The sequence below is a fragment of the Apodemus sylvaticus genome, chromosome 11, assembly GCF_947179515.1.
Source record: "Apodemus sylvaticus chromosome 11, mApoSyl1.1, whole genome shotgun sequence".
Lineage (NCBI taxonomy): Eukaryota > Metazoa > Chordata > Mammalia > Rodentia > Muridae > Apodemus > Apodemus sylvaticus.
In genome coordinates, this window is record NC_067482.1 from 99,531,647 (window position 1) to 99,556,915 (window position 25,269).

The following is a 25,269-nucleotide window of genomic DNA, read 5'->3' on the forward strand; positions in this document are numbered from 1 at the left end:
TGTTTCTTCTGGGGAATTTTAGTCCTCAATGTTATGAAGCAGTCCTGCCCCAGAAAGCTCTAGGAAAGTGGGGTTTCTGATTTATGGACACCATCACAATAGTTCTGCAGTAGATATGAGGGCATCAGTGCCCGCAGTATCCTTACTTAAACCGTCAACGATCAGCTGACTGACTGGTGTGAAGGAGAATTTTCTCTTCCCCACTTTCCCTCTCCCTCTCTCATTTTCTCTCCTCCCTTCTCTCCTCCTATCTGTCTAATCTATCCCACTGTGTTGATTTAGTGTGTGTGTTCACTTCCTAAAGTGACAGGCTACATGGTTTGATTTTGTGAAAGATTCAACGCATCAAGGTTGGTTAATAATATACACGCCTTCCCTATGCTTTTGTGTCTTCAAATACATCTCATGGGCTCTTTGGTTCTACTTTATGAAGGACATGTGAGACCATCCATGAAGCCATCCCTTGCAATTCCCTTCATGCCCGTGCTAGCGAACTTACCAACACACATGCTAAGCCTCTTCTAGGAAACAGGGCAAATGGCCACCACTGGCAGTTTTGATTCTCCCATGGGAAGGTACAGTTTTAGAATTCAGTAGAATAGGTGCCCTGTGTGCTTTACCTGCATAGTCTGGCTAGTTCAGTTGGTGGTGCAGTCAGACACTGCCAGCCACAAAGCATGTGACTGGCCAACATACATAGGCTACTTGAGAGATGAACACGGTTCTGTGAATTAGCTCTCTGTAGCCTGTCAGGGGCTGACACTGGTGTGAGCTATGATTCACACCAGTTTTGTTGAAGACCCTCATGTTATTATAGCCTTTTCTTGGGAAATAAACCCTTGGTACTTCCTTTGTCCTCAAGGCCTTGTTTCTCGGGGCAGCAATTCCTAAAGATTCTCTCCTTTTACCTGCCTCCTCCAAATTCTCCTAGAATTCAGTAACTATCATGATTTCTGGCATCTGATTCTTTCTAAAGATGTTTAAACTTTTAATATAATTAGCCCATTTTGCAACCTCCCTTTCCTCCCTCTAAAGACTTCCATATGCCCTTCCTTGCTGGCTTTCAAATTTATGGCCTGTTTTTCATTAATTGCTTTTACATACACATATGTATTTACAAATACATTTCTAAATGCATAAATACACAAGGCTCAGAATGTATAGTGTTACTCATATGTACATTTTCAGGGCTGATCATTTGGTGCTAGATAATCAATTGGTTTATTCTTCTCTGGGGAAGACTATTTCTCCTGTTCTCTTAGTCGCCTAGCATCCAATTCATTTAAACGCTCTCCGGAATTTTCCTATAGATGCAAATTGTTTATACATTTCCCCCCTTTTTTTGAAAACTTAAAGTCACCTTTCTTTGCAAATTATTTTTTCCACTTAATATAGTTTAGCTACATTTCAATGTCAGTGTCTACAAAGTCACTCTTATAGGCTACCTAGTGTTCTAGTGCTTGCTTGTAATAATTTAACAATCCCTCAATGTTGGATAGTTGGTAAATTTTAGTATCTTGAGCTTTAGATATAATCTCTCATCACTATATTTAGATATTTTTATACTTACTTATCTCTGTAGAATAAAGAGTAGATGACTTGAGAAATATTAAAAAGTGTGTGTGTGTGTGTGTGTGCGTGTGTTCATGTGCATGTGGTGGGGCATTCAGTGTGTGTCTGTGGAGGCCAGAGGTCCATACCTGGCCTCTTTCTTAATCACTTCTCAGCTTCTCTTCTGATTCAGGATCTCTCACTGAACCAGGGGCTCACACTGATTGGTCTAGGCTGTCAAGTAAGTGCCAGAGAGCTGCCTGTTTCTGGACTGCACGCACACTGCTGTAGCCAGTCTTTTAGATAGGTGCTGCAGTCTTGACTCAGTCTTTATGTTAGAGAAGAAAACACTATAACTGAGTTTTCTTATTAGCCCCAATTTAAAAAATTAAGGCTTTTGAATAATTCTGTTAAATTATAAAACTGAATAGTTTACATAAATTCATACTTCTCCCAATTGTTTTGTCCTGAAACGTTCTACATTATCAGTTTCAAAATATCATTCAACCTTGATAGACAGAATTTTCTGTTTCATTGTTGTAATTCCTGTCCTTTCATGTTTTCTTGGTGCTTTCTTCTGATGGGTATTTGCTACCAATAGCTGTCTGGTTTATATGATGGTGTTTCTTTACTTTTGGGCAGGGAAGATGTGTTCTACTTCTTGAAATGGGAAGTGTAGTATTGGGCTGCTGTGTTACATAATCCTTGTTCTCTTGAATTCACATAAATGTGTTAGAGCACTGAGAGAGACTCATTTCTTTCATAGAATGAGACAGCTCAAAAATTCAGAGAAAATTTGAGAAAAGGATTAAAAATAAGTGAAAGACTGCTCATTATAAATATAAATTTTTAAGAAATCAAATGGAGTAAAAGTTTGATATGATTGTGAGCCAGAGAAATCTTCTATATACTGCTAGAAGTAGAACCTCTTTGGAAAATAATTACAAGTTGACATTGGCTCATCTTATTTTCCAGAGAACATGTTTCTAGAAAACCTCCTGAAAATAATCATGAATATTTCTAGTTGCTAATTTCATAAAGATAGAGAGACTGGATGTGAATGCCTATCAAAAAAATGAGCAAATGCATTCAACATTGGTAGGAGGAAATTACTGTTACAGTATGGATAAACATTTTTAAAATGATGCTAAGATTCAGTTCTAGAAAGCCATGTCCATCTGATACTATTTTATAGCTCTCTAGAACAAGAACAAAATGGCTAAGGATATGTATATCTGTGAGACACTAAATGGTGCAAATTGAGACCGTGATTGTGCTTGTAGGCTGAAGGAAAGAAAATAGGAGGTGCATCGAAGTTCATGTGCATGTCCTGAGTTCCACAGGTACTCTTGCCAGATAATGTAATGTGAGATAGTCATACATTTTATGACTTTACAAAATTAACACAAAGAATGAAAGTCAGTGGCAAGGGGGTGGGGCTTAAGTCTTAGAAAAAGAAAAACTCTGTGTTTTTGTCTTGAAGCCATTTTCAACATTGTTGGTATTCTATCTAAGCTCCACCCCCACCTACCTGGCAATATCCAGGTATGCCCCGCCCCATAGATCTGGCCCACTATAAAAGTGGCTACTTGCCCCTCCTCTCCCTCTTTGCTCTCCCGCTCTCCCACATACTCTCACCTCTCTGCCCCTTGGGCTCTCCCCCCCCCCCCCCCCCCCCCGTGGTCATGGCTGGCCTCCACTCCACTTCTCTACTCTCTCTCTCTCTCTCTCTCTCTCTCCTTCTCTACCACTAACTCCCATTCTCTACTCTGAATAAACTCTATTCTATACCATGCCTATGTGTGTGTGGTTCCTCAGGGGGAAGAAGTGGCTGGACAAGGGCCTGCCCGGGCACCCCGTTCCCCCACACCACAGTGCCACACTCCCTTAAACCCCATCCTCCCTTTTTAAGCCCCCTCAGACATAAGCACTCGACTGCTCTTCTCCAAAGTCTCTTGTGGGAATGTGTATCAATGGACAAGTGTGCAGGGTGGTGTGCCAGCATGCTTGGCACCTGACGGTCCCATAATGATTTCTCCTCTGTCAAGTGCTATGATTTGGTTGGTCACTTCCTTACCATCCTGACTGACACTATTCCTAATCCCTATGCTGGCTAAATGGGTGGCTTTTGGAAGTCATAAAGACAAAGTTGGTTTCTCTCTCTCTTTCTCTCTCTTGAACCATTTTATATCTGATTCTACATGTTTCTTTCCAGCCTCAATTCTGACCCTAAGGTCAAGATTTAAGAAGTGGTTTTAATATCCACTTATCACTGAGTGCATACCTTGTGTGTTCTTTTGTGGGTCTGACCTCACTCAGGTTGGTATTTTCTAGTTCCATCCATTCTTAGTTGCCTAAGAATTTCATGAAGTCATTGTATTTAATAGCTGAGTGGTACTCCATTGTATAAATGTACCACATTTTCTGTATCCATTCCTCTGCTGAAGGACATCTATGTTCTGTCCAGCTTCTGGCTATTATAAATAAGACTGCTATGAACATAGTGGAGCATGTGTCCTTGTTATACACTGGAACATCTTTGAGTAAATGCCCAGGAGTGGTATAGGAGTGGGTCCTCAGGTAATATTATGTCCAATTTTCTGAGGAACTGCTAGACTGATTTCCAGAGTGGTTGTGCCAGTTTGCAATCCCACAAACAATGGAAAAGTGTTCCTCTTTCTCCACATCCTCACCAGCATCTACTGTCACCTGAGTTTTTCATCTTAGCCATTCTGACTGGTGTGAGGTGGGTCTCAGTGTTGTTTTGATTTTCATTTCCCTGATTACTAAGGATGTTGAACATTTCTTTAGGTGCTTCTTGGCCATTTGAGTTTCCTTTGCTGAAAATTCTGTTTAGCTCTATACCCCATTTGTAATAGGGTTGTTTGGTGTTCTGAAGTCTAACTTCTTGAGTTCTTTGTATATATTGGATATTAGCCCTCTATTAGATATAAAGCTGATAAAGATCTATTCCCAATTTGTTGGTTGCCATTTTGTCCTATTGAAAGTGTCCTTTGCCTAATTCACACACCACATGAAGCTCAAGAAGAAAGAAGACCAAAGTGTGGATTCTTCTTAGAAGGAACAAAATACTCACAGGAGGAAATATGGAGACAAAGTATGAAGTAGAGACTGAAGGAAAGGCCATCCAGAGACTGCCCCACCTGGGGATCCATCCCATATACAGTCACCAAACCCAGATACTATGGTGGATGCCGAGAAATGCTTGCTGACAGGAGCCTGATATAGCTCTCTCCCGAGAGGCTCTGTGAGAGCCTGACAAATACAGAGGCAGATTTGAGCAGTCAGTCATTGGACTGAACACCAGGTCCCCAATGGAGGAGTTAGAGAAAGGACTGAAAAAATTGAAGGGGTTTTCAATCCCATAGGAAGAATAACAATATCAACCAACCTGTACACCCCCCAGAGCTCCCAGGGACTAACCACCAACCAAAGAGTGCACATGGAGGGACCCATGTCTCCAGCTGCATATGTAGCAGAAGATGGCCTTATCAGGCATCAATGGGAGGAGAGGCTCTTGGTCCTGTGAAGGCTTGATGCCCCAGTGTAGGGGGATGCCAGGGCAGGGATACGGAAGTGGGTGTGTATGTGTGTGGGTGAACACTCTCATAGAAGCAGGGGGAGGGAGGATGGGTTAGAGGATTGGGGGGGGTGGGAAAGGGGATAATATTTGAAATATAGATAAAGAAAATATCAAAAAAAAAGTGGTTTTAAAGAACTTTCCTGCAAGGGAGCAAAGAGCTGGAGGGTTTTCAGCATGTTGGGGCAGACCTGCTGATAGGCTAATTTTATCAGTAGCATCACATCACTTCCTGTTTGTGAATCTAAAATGGTTAGCATTGTTTTGGTTATCTTCTACTTCTTTCTTGTGTGTGCTAGAGCAACTGGAGGCACGTTTGTCCTCTGGGGCGGGACCTTGTGGTAGTGTCTTGGGATTGTCTTGGTTGGAAGATGAGGAAAGACCAGGCATACCACCAAGCATGCCACAATGTACAGGGCAACACACAACAAAGAAAGATCTCACTCAAAGAACAATTGCTACTGAGTTGTGGAATTCTAGCTAGGAAGGCTTTGCCTTCCCATTTGGAGGCCAAGTTCTCCTGGTGCCTGAGGACTTGGTACCTGAAGTACTGATAAGTGCTTTCTCTCTTTTATTTAGATGTTTTCTTTATTTACATTTCAAATGCTGCCCCCTTTCCTGGTTTCTGCCCCCAAAACCCCCTATTCCATCCCCCTCCCCCTGCTCACCAATCCACCCACTCCTGCTTCTCTGTCCTGACATTTCCCTATATTAGGGCATTGGGCCTTCTCAGGACCAAGGGCCTCTCCTCCTTTTGGTGTGCAAGGCCATCCTCTGCTACATATGCAGCTGGAGCCATGGGTCCCTCAGTGTGTACTCTTTGGTTGGTGGTTTAGTCCCTGGAAGCTGTGGAGGCACTGGTTGGTTGATATTGTTGTTCCTCCTACGGGGCTGTGAGCACTTTCTCTTAAAGACTGGCCTATTGGACAGAATATGGAAATACCAAAGAAGCCAAGTTTGCCTCTATCACACAGACTTAGATTTGTGGCTCATGTTTTGGTTGACTATCTCCCAGCAGGAACTTGGCTTAGCTATCTTCCGCCAGTTGGGCTTGTCACAATTTTGTCTTCCATAAAAACTTTCCACAAAACATCTTATAAAATATGTATGTTATAAAATAAGAAAACCTAATGAATTGATTGCTAATAAAGTTGGCAATATTGGCCACCAAGATTAGCTGTGAGGAGCATATATCTTACAGGTTAGAAGGGTGTACTAGGACTAGGGTGGAAGATATTAGCTCTTTCCTAAACCTTTAATTCTTGTGGATTTACAAGGTGTTGGTCTATGAAGGGTCAATCCATTGAATTTTTTATTCCTAGGAGAAGAAATGGAGACTCACAGGAGTTGAACATGTTATTCAAGTTTCATAGCAAGTTCCTGGCAAACCTGAAGCAATAAATCCATCTTTGTGCCTTCTCTTCACATAGTTGCTCAGTAAGTTAATTTTTAAGGATCTACCCAAAGCAGTGCCATATAAAGGACTCATGATTTTTACAAAGGATATATGTGAATCCATGTATGTGAGCGTGCAAGTGTTTATATGTGCATACCACTGTGCTGAATGTCAGAAATGAGGATGATTGATATCCCTTGACCTGTTCCTTACCCCCAACAGGAGAAGTTAGGTCCTTGTCTTCTAGCAGGCTAGCACAACCTGCTCTGTACTTCCTGTACTTTGTCAGGGCTATGAATTTAACAGCTATTTTCCATTCTAGCTTTGGGATGACAAAAACTAATTTATTTTTGTTCAAGGAGTACAAAATATTCCTCAGCAATGGTTCTCTATGAATAAGTAAATGTTAAACTACAAAGTAAAGACAGTCATTTTAGGCTCAAGTTTTCGGGAGTTGTTTGTGGGCACTCCTTGCTGGTGATATGGAGATTATTAAAGCCAAGAATGAAGGCATTTGGCTTAAATGGTATCTTGTTGAAAACTCAGCAATCCAAGGATGCTCAAAACTGGGGCAGCACGGCTGGTGGGGCAAATTCTCCCTTATTTGAGCTCTTGGCACTGAGCTCAACTGTTGTTGAGACCTGAGGGCACTGGTGTGGAGCAGCATGACAAAGAGCCACTCCCCTTTCACATTGTCTTGCTTTTATTGTGGGTATCTTTGATATCTGTACTTTCCTCACAAGGACAGTGTCTGAACTATCGTCCCAAAGCTCATTACATGGAAGATGAGATAGCTCATTATCCTGAAAATTCTTCAATAGCCGCTCGTAATAAGGGCAGTTAAGTTCAGAGTGTCCACTATCCTTCAAAATCTTCTTACTCTCATTGAAGTCTCATCCAACACTATTGCCACACATCACTTTTCTTCCTTGTCTGGTCTGGGGCTGAAGAGCATTCAAGGCACTAACACAGATATCAGATTCAACTTGAACAAGTTGACTCTAGTTTCTCTCAGTCCAGCTCAATAAGAGATCTCTTCGGAATGGATTCTTGGGGTCTTCATGTATATAGCCCAGGAGTCTCTGCTATATAGACACCACCAAAAGAAAAATAGGATTAAGGATGGGGAAGACATGACTGTCCTCTTTGGAGGCAACTGAAAGAAAAGAAGAAATTGAGAAGGAACTCACCCTCAAAGTCACCTGCTCTTCTTCCATAGTCCCAGGGCCATCCAGGGTCACCCTTTTTGGATGCTTATGGGTTTGGTTTTTTTTTTTTTTTTTTTTGATTTCTTATATTTTGTTTTTTTCCCACACTGTGTCATGAGCCTGCCTTTATCATGGATTCCTTATAAATCCTTGATCTGCTGTTGGTCCTTACCACAGCCCTTTGTGCACATTAATATAAATCCAGCTCAGAATCCCAGGCTGTTCTGCAACACATTGTCAAGTCCCCACTCTTCTGGAAGGCCTCTCAGAAGCAGAGCCAGGGTTAGGAGGGCAGGCAGCATTACTTCCAATTTTCCACGAGAGCATCTGAGAGTGGGGAGATAGTGGTGCTTACAGCCAGCATCATAGCCTTTCACTTTATTATAGCCACACGTGACACTTATTGAGTGCTTATTATGTAGCAGGCTAGGTTTATTCAAGCTTTATTTTAGCTAATTCTGCCATCATCCTTTGAGATAGGTGTTATATTATCCCACTCTTACAGAAATATGAGGCACAGAGAGAACAGATAATTTGTTCAAGGTCATTTAACTAGTCGGGGGAGGGGCTGCGATTTAAGCCCAAGCAGTCCGACCTCCGAGCTGTGGCATGATGTTAAGCTGCCGTTTAGTGGAGGAGAACTGGACCAGGTTTGGGTTTGTCTCATTTTTACTGTTGGGCTTTGGGCAGCAAATGAGTTTGTTCTTTTTTTTTTTTTTTTTTTTTTTTTGAGGTTTCATTTTTAAATTAAGGACAGCTAATGGACAGATGTCATGGTTTCAGAGACTATTAACGAATGCTACTGTTGATCTCTAATCCTTGTAGAAAGTTAAGATTCTGCTGTTCTAGCGTTAGCTCCCTGCTCATGGTCCCGTCCAGTGAATGGCATTTTGCATCCATGAGTGGCAGACACGAAGCCTTATTTGTTTCTGAGATTACTCTGTGCCATTGACTCTGATCTTGTCCCTGCTTACCATACTAGCGGTGCACACATTCACGGTTTCGCCTGGTCCTCATCCACACCGTGGCTTTCCATCCACTCAAGCCTGCATTTCCAGACTTTCATCCTTATGGTAGAATATTCTGCTTTCTTAGCAACCCAGTACAACATGCTTCCATCTTGGTGGGACTCTTGCTGCTGTGACATGGTGCTTCTCCATTGGTCATGGTCTCTTCCATTTTAGATTTGCTGTTAATGACACAAACATACATCTTTGTTTACCGAGCTCTCTTCTCTCATCTGCTCTGTCTCCCTCGACTTCTCCTGTTAGTCATGGCTATCTTCCTGTCCCAGGTTCACTCCCAGGTTACTAACTGTAGCTGGAGAAATCCTTCAACTCTGATGGCTTTTCATTGCTGAAGACAAGTCTCAGTACCACCATTTTCTCTTATTGCTTTTGTGACTGTATTTGCCCTGTCTTCAAGACAATAATTCTGGCTTCTTTTCCCGCCTAAAAACTAGCAGTCCACCTTATTCTTTGCTTCACTGAAAGCATCTCCTTTCTCATTTCTCCTGAGACAAACAGATGCCATTGCTGGGAATGACTTCTGTGTATTACCACAGAGGCCAGCCTACCTGCATGAGAGGACACTTCTCATCCTTCTAAGTGGTTCTGCCTGCCTCTGCCTCTGCCAAGCACAGCCATGTGTTCCCTACATGCCAGCCTGTCTTATTGTGCTACTATACAAGGTCCTTTCTACCTGGTGGTCTTCAGCCCCTAGTGTTTCCTTATTTCCAGATCCACCTTCTTGAAACAATTTCTTGGTATTCCTCTATCTAGTTCGGAGACTGCTTACATTACCTTCTGAACATAGTTTTCCTGATAACCCTGCCTAAAAAAAGAGTGCCTCTTCTTTCATATTACCACTGTCTCCTTACCCTGCTCTATTGCAAGTTTCTATCTGAAAAATAACCATTATTTACTTATTTACATTTGTTTTTCCTAGGAGAATGTAAGCAGCTTGACAGTTTGGAACTCAAATCCTTGTCATGCTATTTGCATCTGGCTTAAAATTACTCATCACATAGTAGGTGTTCAATCTGATGAGCAAATGCATGCAGAAACAAAAGTCTGATCATCCGCACTATCTTAATTAAGGCATTTTTATAACGGTTGCCCTTTGTTTTCTATAAGGCAATGTCTTCTTCACTTCCTGTTGCTATGATAAAACTGAGCAAAAGCGTCCCGGGGAGGAAACAACATGCTCTGTTCTGCTTTATTGTTGGCTCAGTTTCTCACTCAGTGTGTCACGGAGGGAAGGCAGGCTAGGAACTCAAATGGCAAGAGTGGAAGGATGGCCCTCATTGGCTTTCTTCCTCTGGCTTTGTCTTCTACCTTGTTTATATAACTTGGAATCTTTACCTGATCAGGGATGACATCACCTACAGTGGCATATGCCACTCTACATGAATTAGAAGTCAAGACCATGCCCCACAGACATGTCCACAGGTCAGTCTGGTAGTAACAACCACTAATTTGAGATTTTTTGTTCTTCTTACGTGTGTCTAGTTCTGTGTTGAGTTGACAGCAACTAGCCAGCACAGGAAGATAGGATGCCCACTGACAGAAAGGGATGTCTGTTCCGGGTTCTGTTCTTCCTGAATACTGAATATCAGCCTAGTCCTAAGACATTGTCCCTCATCTAGCTATTGACTTAGTGTGTAGTGTTTGAAAAGTATTTTAACTACTCTCCTTGGGTGAGCAGAGCAAGCCCAAGATGACCCCCACTTGGTACCATGTGGCCAGGGTGGGTAAAACATGTCTGGGGCAGCCTGCCACTTGGCGCAGATGGGAAAAAGCACACCTGACCTCAGAAGTGCTTGGCGCAGATGGGGAAAAGCACAGATGACCTCAGATACACAGAAGCCGTGATGCTGCCAGGAGCCTGCGTAGATCATTGACCCTGCAACAGTGGAGGTCTATTAGCACCAAAGGCCATGAAGATGCTCTGAGCTGACTCTGGGGCTGTGTTGATGTCTGAGGGCTGTGCAGAGATGGCCCTGCCCCTCGCCTGTGGTAGCACTTGGGAGAGTGACCCCACTTCTCACCTGGGCAGAGCAGTAAAGCTGGCCCTGGTGGTGTGAGCACCTGGTGATTTGGCCCTAAGAATGTGAGTATGGGAGGGAAGGCCACGCCCCTTGCCTGGGTAGTGATGTTGAGATGGCCCCATCCTTTACCAACTGTAGCAATCAGGAGATCAGGCTCTGCACATCACCTAGAAGCCACAGTAGAGCTGATGCTGGTGACATAGATTTGGGAAAGCCAGTTCCCAGGGCATGAGAGCAGGTGAGCGACCCCACCCCTTGCTTGGGCCAATGAAGTGAGCATGGGAGAGTAGTCAGGCTGACAAACTCAGCTTACCAGGTCCAGATCCAGTGCTTTGAGTTGGCACTGACTCTATGAAGGGGCTTGCTTTCCAGATCTAAAGCTGCAGGATCTCCATGGCACAAGGCAACAAAAGTATATCCAAGAGGAGTCCCAGGGAGGATCTAGTATTGCTAGTGTAGTAGAAGCCAGAAACCTCAAATCAGACCAATGACTCACTGCAAAGGTCATTTGCAAGAAAAGCTGTTTGGGCAAAAGGGTTTGACACACCATGATACACTACAGCTTTCATGGAGAGATTATTTTTTCCTTTTCAAAGGAGGTTGCAAGGGTAATATGGAGAAAGGTGGAAAATGAGTGGAATGGGGTACATAGTGTGAAATTCTCAAAGAATTATTAAAAGTTAAATATTTCAGTTAATTGATTGATTAATTAATTAGTGTGCGTGCATGTGTGTGTGTGTGTGTGTGTGTGTGTGTGTGTGTGTGTGTCACATGTGAGCTGGTGCCTGTAGGGTTCAGAAGAGGTTTTTGATCCCATGGAGCTGCAGTTACATTCAGTTGTGAGCTGCTTATTACAACATGGATGTTAGAAAGTGAACTCCTGTCCCCTTAAGAGCAGGAGTACTCACAAGCACTAAACCGTCTCTCCAGATCCTGCTTTGATTTTAATGCCCATGAGCTTCTTGGAGATCCCAACGGCTTCTGCTTGGCTAGAGTTCTACATCATTTGGCTGGGCTGTGCCAACTCAAACAATAGAACGTGCATGGAGAATGCTGTGGATATTTGAGACTGTGAGTGCTAAGAGAGTCCAAGGGGATGTTATAAAAGGCCCGGTCCAGGGTAGTACAACTCAAAAAAGTGGCAATTAAACCCTTAGCTAGTCAGAAGAAGAGTGGGACAGGTGTTATGCTGGGCTGAACATTCTCTGGGAAGTCCCCTAGGGCTGTGTGCCTAGTGACCCCTCTGTTCATATACTCGTTGACTTGAACAGATAATACTACAGAGGGACTTTTGGGTTGAATCAAATTGGAGAGACATTATCCTTGCCTGTCTACTGAGGCTAGTCACAGATGCAATTTGAATTAAACATTCTAATAATGCTGGCCTTGTATATGTGTGTTTTCAAAGGCCACTGTGCTGGGTTTTGTCCTCAGTCTTATTTAATCCCTTATCATCCATGGGGATAATCATAGGTCACATCAATATACACCAGTCCTGCCTGTGGCCCCATCAAGTCCAGATGTACCAGCTATTTCAGACCTCTGGTACCTAGGCTTCTCTGTTTCCCTGGCCTGTGTCATTTGCTGTGCAAGCTTGCTCTGACCACAGGAAGGGCACCCCTAAACCTAGCAGATGGATCAAATGGCCATTCCATCCTTCTGTGAGGGACAATTCTTCAGATAGTCCTAAAAGGTTCTCAGTGAGATCTATTCTTACCAGTGACAATGGTAATCAGCGTATTGTCCAGTATTCTATTAGATTTTCTCCCTCCTCTGTGACTCCTGCATTGGCTTCCCAAGTACTGTGTCTGTATGTACACCCTTCCCATGCCATCTGCTTTTAGGAGCATTGAAGCTCTGGTCAGAATTAGTTCCTAGTTTATAAATGAAAACATTATAGAGAGGAGAACCAGAGGCTAGAGTCTACATCTTTGCTTTTAAATAGACTGGGTAAAACTCTCCTACTTTGCTTGCCTGTGAAAGGTCACCAGTGTCTTGGGTACAGGCCCACTTGTTTTTGAGATATGAAAGGATTTGCCTATATGGACTCCTTGGCAATGGGCAGAGCATTCTTACAGAACTAGAGGTGTGGCCAGTGAAAGGCTCACTGCCAAGATATCTGGGCCCACTCGGTTAGAAACATGACGCATGTTCTAGAAACACCTACTGAAAAGCCTGAGCAGACGTGACCCGACAGGCTGAGTCTGCCCTACTGTGTCTCACACCATGTCCCACACAGGTGCAGGTGCAGCTGCTGTCGTTCCCAGGCTCTCAGCATCACCTCAGGCATCCAGGCTACGTGTGGGCTGCAGCATGTCCTTTTAGAGGCGCCCTTTAGTCCATAGTATTGAAGGCCCAAAAGCTCTGAGCCATGGTGGGGATGATGGAAGTCAAATTAGGTATTTAGAAATAAATAAGTAGGCTGGAGAGATGCCTCAGAGGTTAAGAGCACTGACTGCTCTTCCAGAGATCCTGAGTTCAATTCCCAGCAACCACATGGTGGCTCACAACCATCTGTAAAGGGATCTGATGCAAAATAACATAAAATAAAATAAAAAGAATTGTCTGAAATGAATTATGCAAACTATTTTTTTAAAAAAAGAATGAAATGGTGTTTGAGGAGGAAATATTGGCAGAAGGGGTAAGGAACTGCACTTTCTAGATCTTAAGGACATTTTTGAGTCTAATGCTTTGTTTAGTGACATCTGGAGTCCTAGTGAAGGCAGTACTCATGTGGAAGGCAGGGCCTGCCAAACCAAGAACACCTAGTGAGAGGGTTAGGCTCTGCCATAAGACTGTGATAATGATCTGTTGCTCACTCTGATCTGCTGCTGTTCTGAGAGCAAATTGGGATTACAACAGCTGCCATGGCCTGGGTGGTACCTGACTCAGCAACAGCACAACATGGCCTTCTGTTTCCTGCCTCCATGCTGTGGAATGGTAGATGACTTAGAGAAGGGCTCCCACACCTCCTTGAGCTTCAGAAGGAAAACAGTTCTGTAGAAGAAAATATAAATATATGGCTCAACAAAATGATGAAGACTGCTCAGGATTTGAAATAAAAAGTTCAGAAAAGAGAAAAAAATATTAAAGAGAGTTATTAAGCTGCCATGAAGATGGAATTGAGACACAGTAACACAACTAGGAAACTCAAGGGAAGCCTTAGCAGTTGGAGGACTCAGCTTGATGACCAAATATCAGTACCCAAACATAAAGGAGGGAAGCTAGAGCAAACAAACAAAGAATATAAAAAGAAATTTATAAAGCACAAGAAAGGAACATGTAGGGATTTCAGATACCATGATAATACCACATCTGATTTATAGACATAGATAAATCTCTGGTTAATGACATAATTCAGATCTTCGACGAGGAAGAGGGAAACTACCCCAAACTAATGAAAGACATACAGTTACGAGAAGTACACAGAATCCCCGATAGACAAGAAAGACCAGAAAAGAAACTCACATGGCATGTCATAGTTAAAACACTAAATATAGAGAACAAAGAAAAAATATTAGAAGTTGCAAGAGAAAAAAACGTAAGTCACATATAGAGGAAACCACCCCAGAAAACTATTTCTAGAAGAAACCCAGAAGAGCATAGAACAATTCACTCTGTTATAAAAGCCTATGATTGGCCACCTAGATTATTGGACCTAGAAAAAAGTTATAGTGAATGGAGAAAGAAAAACTTTCCATGATACAAACAGTTTAAAAAATAGCCCTAAGGAGCTTATTGAAAGCAATGCTTTGAACTGAAGGAGGAGGAAGCATGGCCAGGAGGCTCTAGAAAGCCAACAAGGACACTATAATTAATAAAATACAAAGCATGACAAAAACAAAAACAGTAAAAATCAACCCAACTCAAAACACCAAATGACTATAATCAACACACACACACATATCCCTTTAAATAACTTTAAATATTTATAGCCCCAATTTCTCATTCAAAGTAGATAAGCCATCTGAACAAAGTAAGAAACAAAATCTAAAATTCAAGCACAGTGGCACATGTCTCTAATCTCAGCTTGGGAGGCAGAGGTCAGCCTGGTCTATACACTGAATTTCAGGAAAGCCAGACTATACAGTGAGACCCTGTCTCAAAAACAAAACAAAACAAAACACAAAACTAGCAAATAAACAAAACCCACCCAAACCCTAAGTCCCCTTTCCCACAATAAAAGAAAAGAAACCAACCTCATCAGTCTGTTGTTTATAAAAAAAAAACTCATCTTAGATTTAAAATTAGGCACCAGTTACAGTAAAAGAGTAAACCACTGCAATCTAAGCAAATCGGATGGGAAAGCGGGCATCCATAGCCGTCAGATCTCTGACAATGAAGATGTCAAACTAAAACTAACCAGAAGAAACACCCAAGGCACATCACTCTAGTTACAACAAAGATCTATCAAGAAAACAAACATTGCAATACTGAATGTATGTGCACCAAACTCCATAGACCTGCAACAAATTCTGTAGGAAAGCAGACTACTAGAACTAACGGCATAGATTAAACCCTTCCAATGATAATAGGTGACTTAAACATCTCATTTTTACCAATAGATAGCATTTTTTGGATAAAAGTAAACAGAGAAACTTTGGATTAAATAACATATCAAAAACCCTACACACATTTACAGACTATTCCACACAATAAAGAATGTACATTCTACTCAGCAGTCAATGAACATTTGTCTATTTTGTCCTCATCTGGAGACACAAATCAAACACTAACAAATTCAGAAATACTGAAACAATTCCATGTATCTTATCAGGCCATTATATAATAAAACTTAAAATGAACAGCAAACAAATCTCTAGTAACTGCAAATCTCATGAATTAGTAAATCAGTCATTGTTGAATGATGAATGGGTTAAAGAAGAAATTAAAAAAGAATTTTTAAAAATTCCTGGAACGAAATGAAAATAAAACACAAAAAAGCAAATCCTCCAGGACATATTATATACAATTTTAAGAGGAAAATTTATAGCCCCTAGTACCTACATTAAAAAATGAGAAAGAGCACAATTAAATGACCTAATGGTACAACTCAACAATTAGGAAAAAGAAGAACAAACTAAACGCAAATCTAGTAGATGGCAAGATAAAATAAAAAATGAAGGAGAAATTAATGAAATAGAAACAAAGAAAACGACACAAAGAATCATTTAATTTAATATCTGGTTCTTTGAGAAGATAAACAAGATCAACAGACCCTTGGCTTAATTAACCAAGGGTGTGTGGGGGGGAGACAGACCTAAATAAATATAACCAGGAAGGAACAGAGACACATTATTACAGACACCAAAGAAATTCAGAATATTATAAGGGAATACTTTGAAAATGTGTACTTCATGAATCTGAAAAATCTAAAAGAAGTGGATGAATTTCTAGATTCACATAAATTACCAAAGTTAAGCCAAAAATTGATCAACAAGCTAAAGAGAGCTTTAACAAACGAGGGGGTTGAAAAGCCTTCCAGAAAAGGGGGGCAGGCAAAGATTTACAGCAGAATTCTAACAAATCTTTCTAAGACTTACAACAATTTACAAACTATTATTAAAAAAGAAAAAGAAGCAGAAGGAGCCTCTGAAACTGCTCCTACCATATTTCTCGAATTTGATATTTCTCTAATATCAAAACCAGGCAAACATACAATAATGAAAACCAAAATCACAGAACTATATTCTTGATGAGCACATATGCAAAAGTTTCAATAACATACTTAAAATCACATACAGGCACATATAAAGAAGATAATCCATCATGGTCAACTTGGCTTTATCCAGGAACTAGAGGGATTGTTCAATATATCTAAGTTAATAAATGTAATAAAGTATATAAATAGAATTAATGACAAAAATCACATGCACATTTCAATAGATATAGAAGAAGAAACTTTTGATGAAATCTAGCATACTTTTGTGATCAACGTTCTAGAGAGAGTAAGAGTGGGGGACATGCAGCAACATAATAAAAGCAACTTAATATAGCAAATCTAGAGCCAGCAGGAACCTAAATAAAGAGAAACTCAAAGCAATCCTATTAAAATCAGGAATGAGACAAAGGTGTCCACTAGTCCCACTCTTTTTTAAATATAGACTTTGAATATTATAGCTAGAACAATGAGGCAAGAAAAGAACATTAAAGGGACACGAGTAAGATTAAAAGAAAATTATCTCTTTTTTTTTTGTAGATTATAAAGTGTTAGACATAAGAGATTCCAAGAAGTCCACCAGAAAACATGCAGAACAATGAACAGTTTCAGCAAAATGGTGGGATATAAACCAACATACAAAATAATCAGTAGCCATTCTATGTACCACCAACAAACAAATTGAGAAAGAGATCATGAATACTCCCATTTACAACAGTATCAAAGACTATAAAATATCTTGTGATAAACTTAGTCAAGAAGGAACGACCTCTACACTGGAAACTCCAAATCTCTGAAGAAAGAAATTGAGAAAGACATTAGAAAATTGGAAGATTTCCCATGCTCATGAACCATTAGAAATGATTTTGTGAAAATGAGCATTCTATCAAAAGGTGTTTATAGATTCAATGTAATTCTGATCAATATACATTCTTCACAGAAATAGGAAAGAAATCCTAAAATTCACATAGAATCCTAACAGATCCTGGATAGTGAAAGAGTCCTAAGCATAAAGAACAGTACTGGAGGGATTACATTCCAGATTTCAAAATACATTTCAGAACTATGATAATAAAAAACATATGGTACTGGCACAAAACAGACACATAGACCAATGTAACCAAGTAGATTAGAGGCATCTGATTTGACAGAGAAGTCAAAATCACACACTGAAGAAATGACAGAATATTCAGCAAGTGGTGCTGGGAAAACTGGATATACATATGCATGAATGAAATTAGAGCTGCATCGAGCACAATGTATAGAAACTAACTCCAAGTCAATCAAACTAAAAATGCAGCTTCTGACCTGCAGGGAGTCCCCTGGTTAGAGGGAGCCCTGTGCTCTGAGGTCACCACCATCTTGGCTCCTGTGACCAAGCAGCCAGCTCAGACAGAGACCTGTGCCACATCTGACACGGGAAAGATCCCACTTCCTGATACTCTCTAGAGAATGGGCAGGAACAGATTAATTGCCACTGCCTGTTCCATCAGATGTGATAGACCTGTGCCACATCTGACACAAGGAAGATTCTACTTCCTGATACTCTCTGAACGGACAGGAGCAGGTTGTTTGGTAGAAGCCAGGCATTTGAGAACTAGCATCAGCAGAGCATTTGAAATCCAGCAGCAAGCCCTGTCCTGGGCCGTTTGCCCTGCAGAGTGATCGGCTCTTGGAGGGGGCCTCACTGCGTCCATCATCTGTGCTACCAGGCAGACCAGACAGGCAACACCAGGTACACAGAGACAGCCAGAGTATAGCATTGCTTGAGACAAGGCACAGCAGGGCTCCAACGGCACCCAAGAGTAGGGCAGCATATCAGCAATCTGTGCAAGGAGAAACCCAGTCATCCAGTGATGTGGAAATAGCCTTACAGGCCCACAGGAGGTTCAAGTACCAGCCAGTGACAGCAGGACCAACTAAATCAAGGCAATATGGCAGCATATGAACCCAATTCTTCAACAACAGCAAGTCCTGGATACCCCAACACACCAGAAAAACAAAATTTGAATATAAAATCACTTGTCATGAGGCTGTTAGAGGAACACAAAAAGGACATAAATAAATCTCTTAAAGAAATACAGTAGAACATGAATAAGTTAGAAGCCCTTACAATGGAAACAAAAAAATCAATTAAACAAATTCAGGAAAATATGGGTCAACAGAGAGAAGCCAATCAAGAGGAAATGCAAAAATCACTTAAAGAAATGCAGGAGAAATTGGGTCAACAGGCAGAAATCATGAAAGAGGAAACACAAAAATCTCTTAAAGAAATACAGGAAAACACAAACAAGCAAGTGAAGGAACTGAGCAAAACCATCCAGAATCTAAAAATAGAGGTAGAAACGACTAAGAAATCACAAAGGCAGACAACTTTGGACATAGAAAACTTTGGGAAGAAATCAGGGGCTATAGATGCAAATATCAACAACAGAATACAAGAGATAGAAGAAAGAATCTCAGATGCTGAAGATACCATAGAAACCATGGACTCAACAGTCAAAAAATGCAAAATGCAAAAAGCTTGTAGCCCAAAACATCTAGAAAATCCAGGACACAATGAGAAGACCAAACCTAAGGATTATAGGTATAGATCAGAGTGAAGATTTACAACTGAAAGGGCCAGCAAATATCTTCAACAAAATTATGGAAGAAAACTTCCCTGACCTAAAGAGAGAGAGTTGCCCATGACTCTACAAGAAGCCTACAGAACTCCAAACAGACTGGACCAGAACATAAATACCTACCATCACATAATAATCAAAACCCCAAATGTACTAAACAAAGAAAGAATATTAAAGGCAGTAAGAGAAAAAGGCCTAGTAACATATAAAAGAAGACCTATCAGAATTACACGAGACTTCTCACCAGAGACCATGATAGGTAGAATTTCCTGGGAAAATCTCATAAAGATTCTAAGAGAACACAATTGCCAGCCAAGACTACTATACCCAGCAAAACTCTCAATCACCATAGATGGAGAAACCAAGATATTCCATGATAAAACCAAATTTACACAATATCTTTCCACAAACCCAGCCCTACAAAGGGTAATAGGTGGAAAACACTAATACAAGGAGGGAAACTACACCCTGGAGAAAGCAGGTAACCTTCTTTCATCAAACCCAAAAGAAGATAACCACTCAGATATAAAAATAACATCAAAAATAACAGGAACTAATGATCACTATTCTTTAATGATGATCACTTAACATCAATGGACTCAATTCCCTAATAAAAAGACATAGACTATCAGACTAGATACATAAACAGGACCCTACATTTTGCTGCATACAGGAAACATACCTCAGTGTCAAAGACAAACACTACCTCAAAGTAAAAGGCTGGAAAACAAATTTACAAGCAAATGGTCTTAGGAAACAAGCTGGAGTAGCCATTCTAATATCAGATAAAATTGACTTTCCACCTAAAGTCACCAAAAGAGACACAGAAGGACACTTCTTACTGGTCAAGGAAAAATCGACCAAGAAGAACTCTCAATTCTGAACATCTATGCTCCAAATGCAAGGGCACTCTCATTTGTAAAAGAAACTTTACTAAAGCTCAAAGCATACATTACACCCAACACAATAATTGTGGGTGACTTAAATACTCCACTCTCCTCAATGGACCTACCAGGAAAACAGAAACTAAACAGGAACACAGTGAAACTAATTGAAGCTTTGGACCACTTGGATTTAACATATATATATATAAAACATTCCAACCTAAAACAAAAGAATATACCTTTTTCTCAGCACTTCATGGTATCTTCTCCAAAATCTGCCATATAATTGGTCACAAGACATACCTCAACAAATATAAGAAGATTGAACTAAACCCATGCCTCCTATCAGATCACTATGGAGTAAGAGTGGTCTTCAATAGCAACAAAAACAACAGAAAGCTCACATAAACATAGAGTCTGAACAATATTCAAGGATACATTGGCCAAGGAAGAAATAAAGAAAGAAATCAAAGACTTTTTAGAATTTAATGAAAATGAAGGCACAACATACCCAAATTTATGGGACACAATGAAAGCAGTGCTAAGAGGGAAATTCATAGCCCTGAGTGCCTCCAAAAAGAAAATGAAGAGAGCATACACTAGCAGCTTAACAGCATACCTGAAAGCCCTGGAACAAAAAGAGGCTAATTCACCCAAGAGGAGTAGAAGACAGGAAATCCTCAAATTCAGGGCTGAAATCAATTAAGTAGGAACAAAGAGAACCATATAAAGAATCAACAAAATCAGGAGCTGGCTCTTTGAGAAAATCAACAAGATAGATAAACCCTTAGCCAGATTAACGAAAGGGTACAGAGTCAGAATCCAAATTAACAAAATTAGAAATGAAAAGGGAGGTATAATAACAGAAACTGAGGAAATTCATAAAAAAAAATCATCAGATCCTACTACAAAAGCCTATACTCAAAACAACTGGAAAATCTGGAGGAAATGGACAATTTCCTCGACAGATACCAAATACCAAAATTAAATCAGGATCAAATAGATCACCTAACAGGCCCATAACCCCTAAAGAAATAGAAGGGGTCATTGAAAGTCTTCCAACCAAAAAAATGACCAGATGGTTTTAGTGCAGCATTCTATCAGACTTTCAAAGAAGACCAAACACTAATTAATACTCTTCAAACCTATTCCACAAAATTGAAACAGAAGGAACACTACCCAACTTGTTCTATGAAACTACAATTACACTCATACTAAAACTACTCAAAGATCCAACAAAGAATGAGAACTACAAGCCAATTTCCCTTATGAATATCAATGAAAAAATACTCAATAAGATTCTTGCCAATCAAATCCAAGATCATATAAAAACGATCATTTATCATGATCAAGTAGGTTTCATCCCAGGGATGCAGGGATGGTTCAATATAAGGAAATCCATCAATGCAATCCACTACATTAACAAACTCAAAGAAAAAAAAGCACGTGATCATTTCATTAGATGCTGAAAAAGCATTTGACAAAATTCAGTATCCTTTCATACTAAAAGTCTTGGAAAGAACAGGAATTAAAGGCCAATACTTAAACATAGTAAAAGCAATATACAGCAAACCAGTAGCCAAAATCAAACTAAATGGAGAGAAACTTGAAGTAATCCCACTAAAATCAGGGACTAGACAAGGCTGCCCCCTCTCTTCATATCTTTTCAATATAGTACTTGAAGTTCTAGCTAGACCAATTAGACAACATAAGGAGGTCAAAAGGATACAAATTGGACAGGAAGAAGTGAAACTATCACTATTTGCAGATGATATGATAGTATACTTAAGCGACCCAAAAAACTTCACCAGAGAACTCCTACAGCTAATAAACAGCTTCAGCAAAGTGGCTGGTTATAAAATCAACTCAAGCAAATCAGTAACCTTCCTACATTCAAAGGATAAACAGGTTGAGAAAGAGATTAGGGAAATAACACCCTTCACAATAGCCACAAACAATTTAAAGTATCTTGGGGTGATTCTAACCAAACAAGTGAAAAATCTCTATGACAAGAACTTCAGGTCTCTGAAGAAGGGAATTGAAGAAGACATTAGAAAATGGAAAAGTGTTCCATGCTTGTGGATTGGCAAAATAATATAGTAAAAATGGCAATTTTGCCAAAAGCAATTTACAGATTCAGTGCAATCCCCATCAAAATCCTAACTCAGTTCTTCATAGAGTTAAAAAGAGCAATTCTGAAATTCATCTGGAACAACAACAACAACAACAACAACAACAACAACAACAAAAACCCAGGATAGCTAAAACTATTCTCAACAGTAAAAGAACTTCTGGGGGAATCAGTATCTGGGACCTTAAGCAGTACTACAGAACAATAGTGTTAAAAACTGCATGGTATTGGTTCAGTGACAAGCAGGTAGATCAATGGAATAGGATTGAAGACCCAGAAATGAACCCACATACCTATGGTCACTTGATCTTTGACAAAGGAGCTGAAAACATCCAGTGGAAAAAAGATAGCCTTTTCAACAAATGGTGTTTGTTCAACTTGAGGTCAGCATGCAGAAGTATGAGAATTGATCCATTCTTATCTCCTCGTACTAAGCTCAACTCCAAGTGTATCAAGGACCTCCACATAATACCAGACAGACTGAAACTAATAGAAAAGAAAGTGAGGAAGACCCTTAAGGACATGGGCACAGGGGAAAAATTCCTGAACAGAACACCAATAGCTTATGCTCTAAGATCAATAATTGACAAATGGGACCTCATAAAATTACAAAGCTTCTGTAAGGCAATGGACACTGTAAAAAGGACAAAACGGCAACCAACAAATTGGGAAAAGATCTTCCCCAACCCTATATCTGACAGAGGGCTAATATCCAATATATACAAAGAATTCAAGAAGTTAGACTCCAGAGAGCCAAATAACCCTCTTTTTTTTATTTAATTGGATATTTTATTTATTTACATTTCAAATGTTATCCCCTTTCCAAGTTCCCCTCTGAAAACCCCCTATCCCATCCCCCCTTACCCTGTTTCTTCAAGGGTGCTCTTACCCACTCCCACCTCACCATCCTAGCATGCCTCTACACTGGGGCATCAAGCCTTCACAGGACCAAAGGTCTCCCCTCCCATTGGTGCCAGATAAGGTCCCTTCCGTTCCTTTAGTCCTTCCCCAAACTCCTCCATTGGGGTTCCTGTGCTCCATCAGATGGCTGACTAAGAGTATCCACATCTGTATTGGTCAGGACCTGGCAGAGCTTCTCAGGAGACAGCTGCCATCAGTGTCCTATCAGCAAGCACTTGTTGGCATCAGCAATAGTGTCTGCGTTTGGTGTCTGCATGTGGGATGGATCCCCAGGTGGGGCAGTCTCTGGATGGCCTTTCCTTCAGTCTCTGTTCCACTCTTTGTCCCTGTATTTCCATTAGACAGGAGCAATTCTGGGTTAAAATTTTGGATATGCGTATGGGGCCTCAACCCTCACCTGGAGGCCATGCTTAAACTCTAGATATGGTCTCGACAGGTTCTCACTCCCCTTTGTGAAGTATTTGAGCTAATGTCATCCCTGTGGGTTACTGGGAGGCTCTTGCTTTCCTTGTATCTGGGACTTTCTGGTTGCTACCCCCAGTGCCCCATTCCCCATTGCTACACACCTCTATTTAATTTCTTTCTTTCTTTCTTTCTTTCTTTCTTTCTTTCTTTCTTTCTTTCTTTCTTTCTTTCTTTCTTTCTTTTTCTTTTTTCTTTTTTTTTGTTTTTTTTAGCTCCTTTTTTTTATTCAATGTATTCTTTATTTACATTTCAAATGATTTCCCATTTTCTGGGTCCCTACTCTCCTCAAGTCCCATAAGCCCTCTTCCCTCCCCCTGTTCCTCCATCAACTCCTTCCCACTTCCCTGTTCTGGTATTCCCCTATACTGTTGCATTGAGTCTTTCCAGAACCAGGGGCACTTCTCTGTTCTTTTTGGACATCCTTTAATATGTTGAGTACAGAGCTAAACAAGGAATTTTCACCTGAGGAACTTTGAATGGCTGAGAAACAGCTTTAGACATGTTCAACATCATTAGTTATTAGGGAAATGCAAATCAAAACAACCTTGAGATTTCACCTCACACCAGTCAGAATGGTTAAGATTAAAAACTCAGGAGACAGCAGGTGTTGGCAAGGATGTGGAGAAAGAGGAACACTCCTCCACTGTTGGTGGGAATGCAAGTTCGTACAACCATTCTGGAAATCAGTCTGGCAGTTCCTCAGAAAAGTGGCCATTACACTTCCAGAGGAACCTACTATACCACTCCTGGGCATATACCCAGAATCTTCCCCAGCATGCAATAAGGACACATGCTCCACTATGTTCATGGCAGCCTTATTTATAATAACCAGAAGCTGGAAAGAACCCAGATGCCCCTCGATGGAGAAATGGATACAGAAAATGTGGTATATTTGCACAATGGAATACTACTCAGCAATTAAAAACAATGAATTCACGAAATTTTTAGGCAAATGGTTGGATCTGAAAAATATCTTCCTAAGTGAGGTAACCCAATCAAAAAAGAACACACATGGAATGTACTCACTGATAAGCGAATATTATCCCAGAAGCTCTGAATACCCAAGACACAAGTAACACATTAAATCATTCCCAAGAAGAAGGAAGGAGAGAGCCCTGGTTCTGGAAATGCTTGATGCAGCATTGTAGGGGATTACCAGGACAGAGAAGTGGGAGTGGGTTGATTGGAGAATGGGCAGAGGGAAGTGGGCTTATGGGACCCATGGGAAGGGGGGAACCAAGAAAGGGAAAATCATTTGGAATGTAAACAAAGAATATAGAAAAGAAAAAAGAAAAAAAGAAACTAAAAATGCTAAAATTTCTAGAAGAAAATATAGACAATACCCTATAAATAACTAGTGTAGGAAAGGACTTTCTGAACAGGACTGTTTGCTCAGGAATTGAGGTCAACATTTGACAAGTGCGACCTCACAAAACTAAACACTGAAGAAAATACTCAGTTGAGTGAACAAGAAACCTTTGAAGTGTGAGATAATTGTTGTCAGTTATTTATCTGATAGAGAATTATTATCCAGAATATATTAAGAATTCAAAACAAGGGGCAAGAAAACAAAGGATCTTCTTAGTAAATGGGATATGAGTAATGTCTTACAATTTCTATTGCTGCAATAAACACCAGGACCAAAATAATTTGGGAAATAAAAAATTTTATTTTGAGCCTATGACTCTTAGGTCATACACGATCACTGATGGATGTCAAGGACCTAGAAGCAGAAGCTGAAGCAGAGGCCACAGAGAGATGCTGATTACTGGCTTGCTCC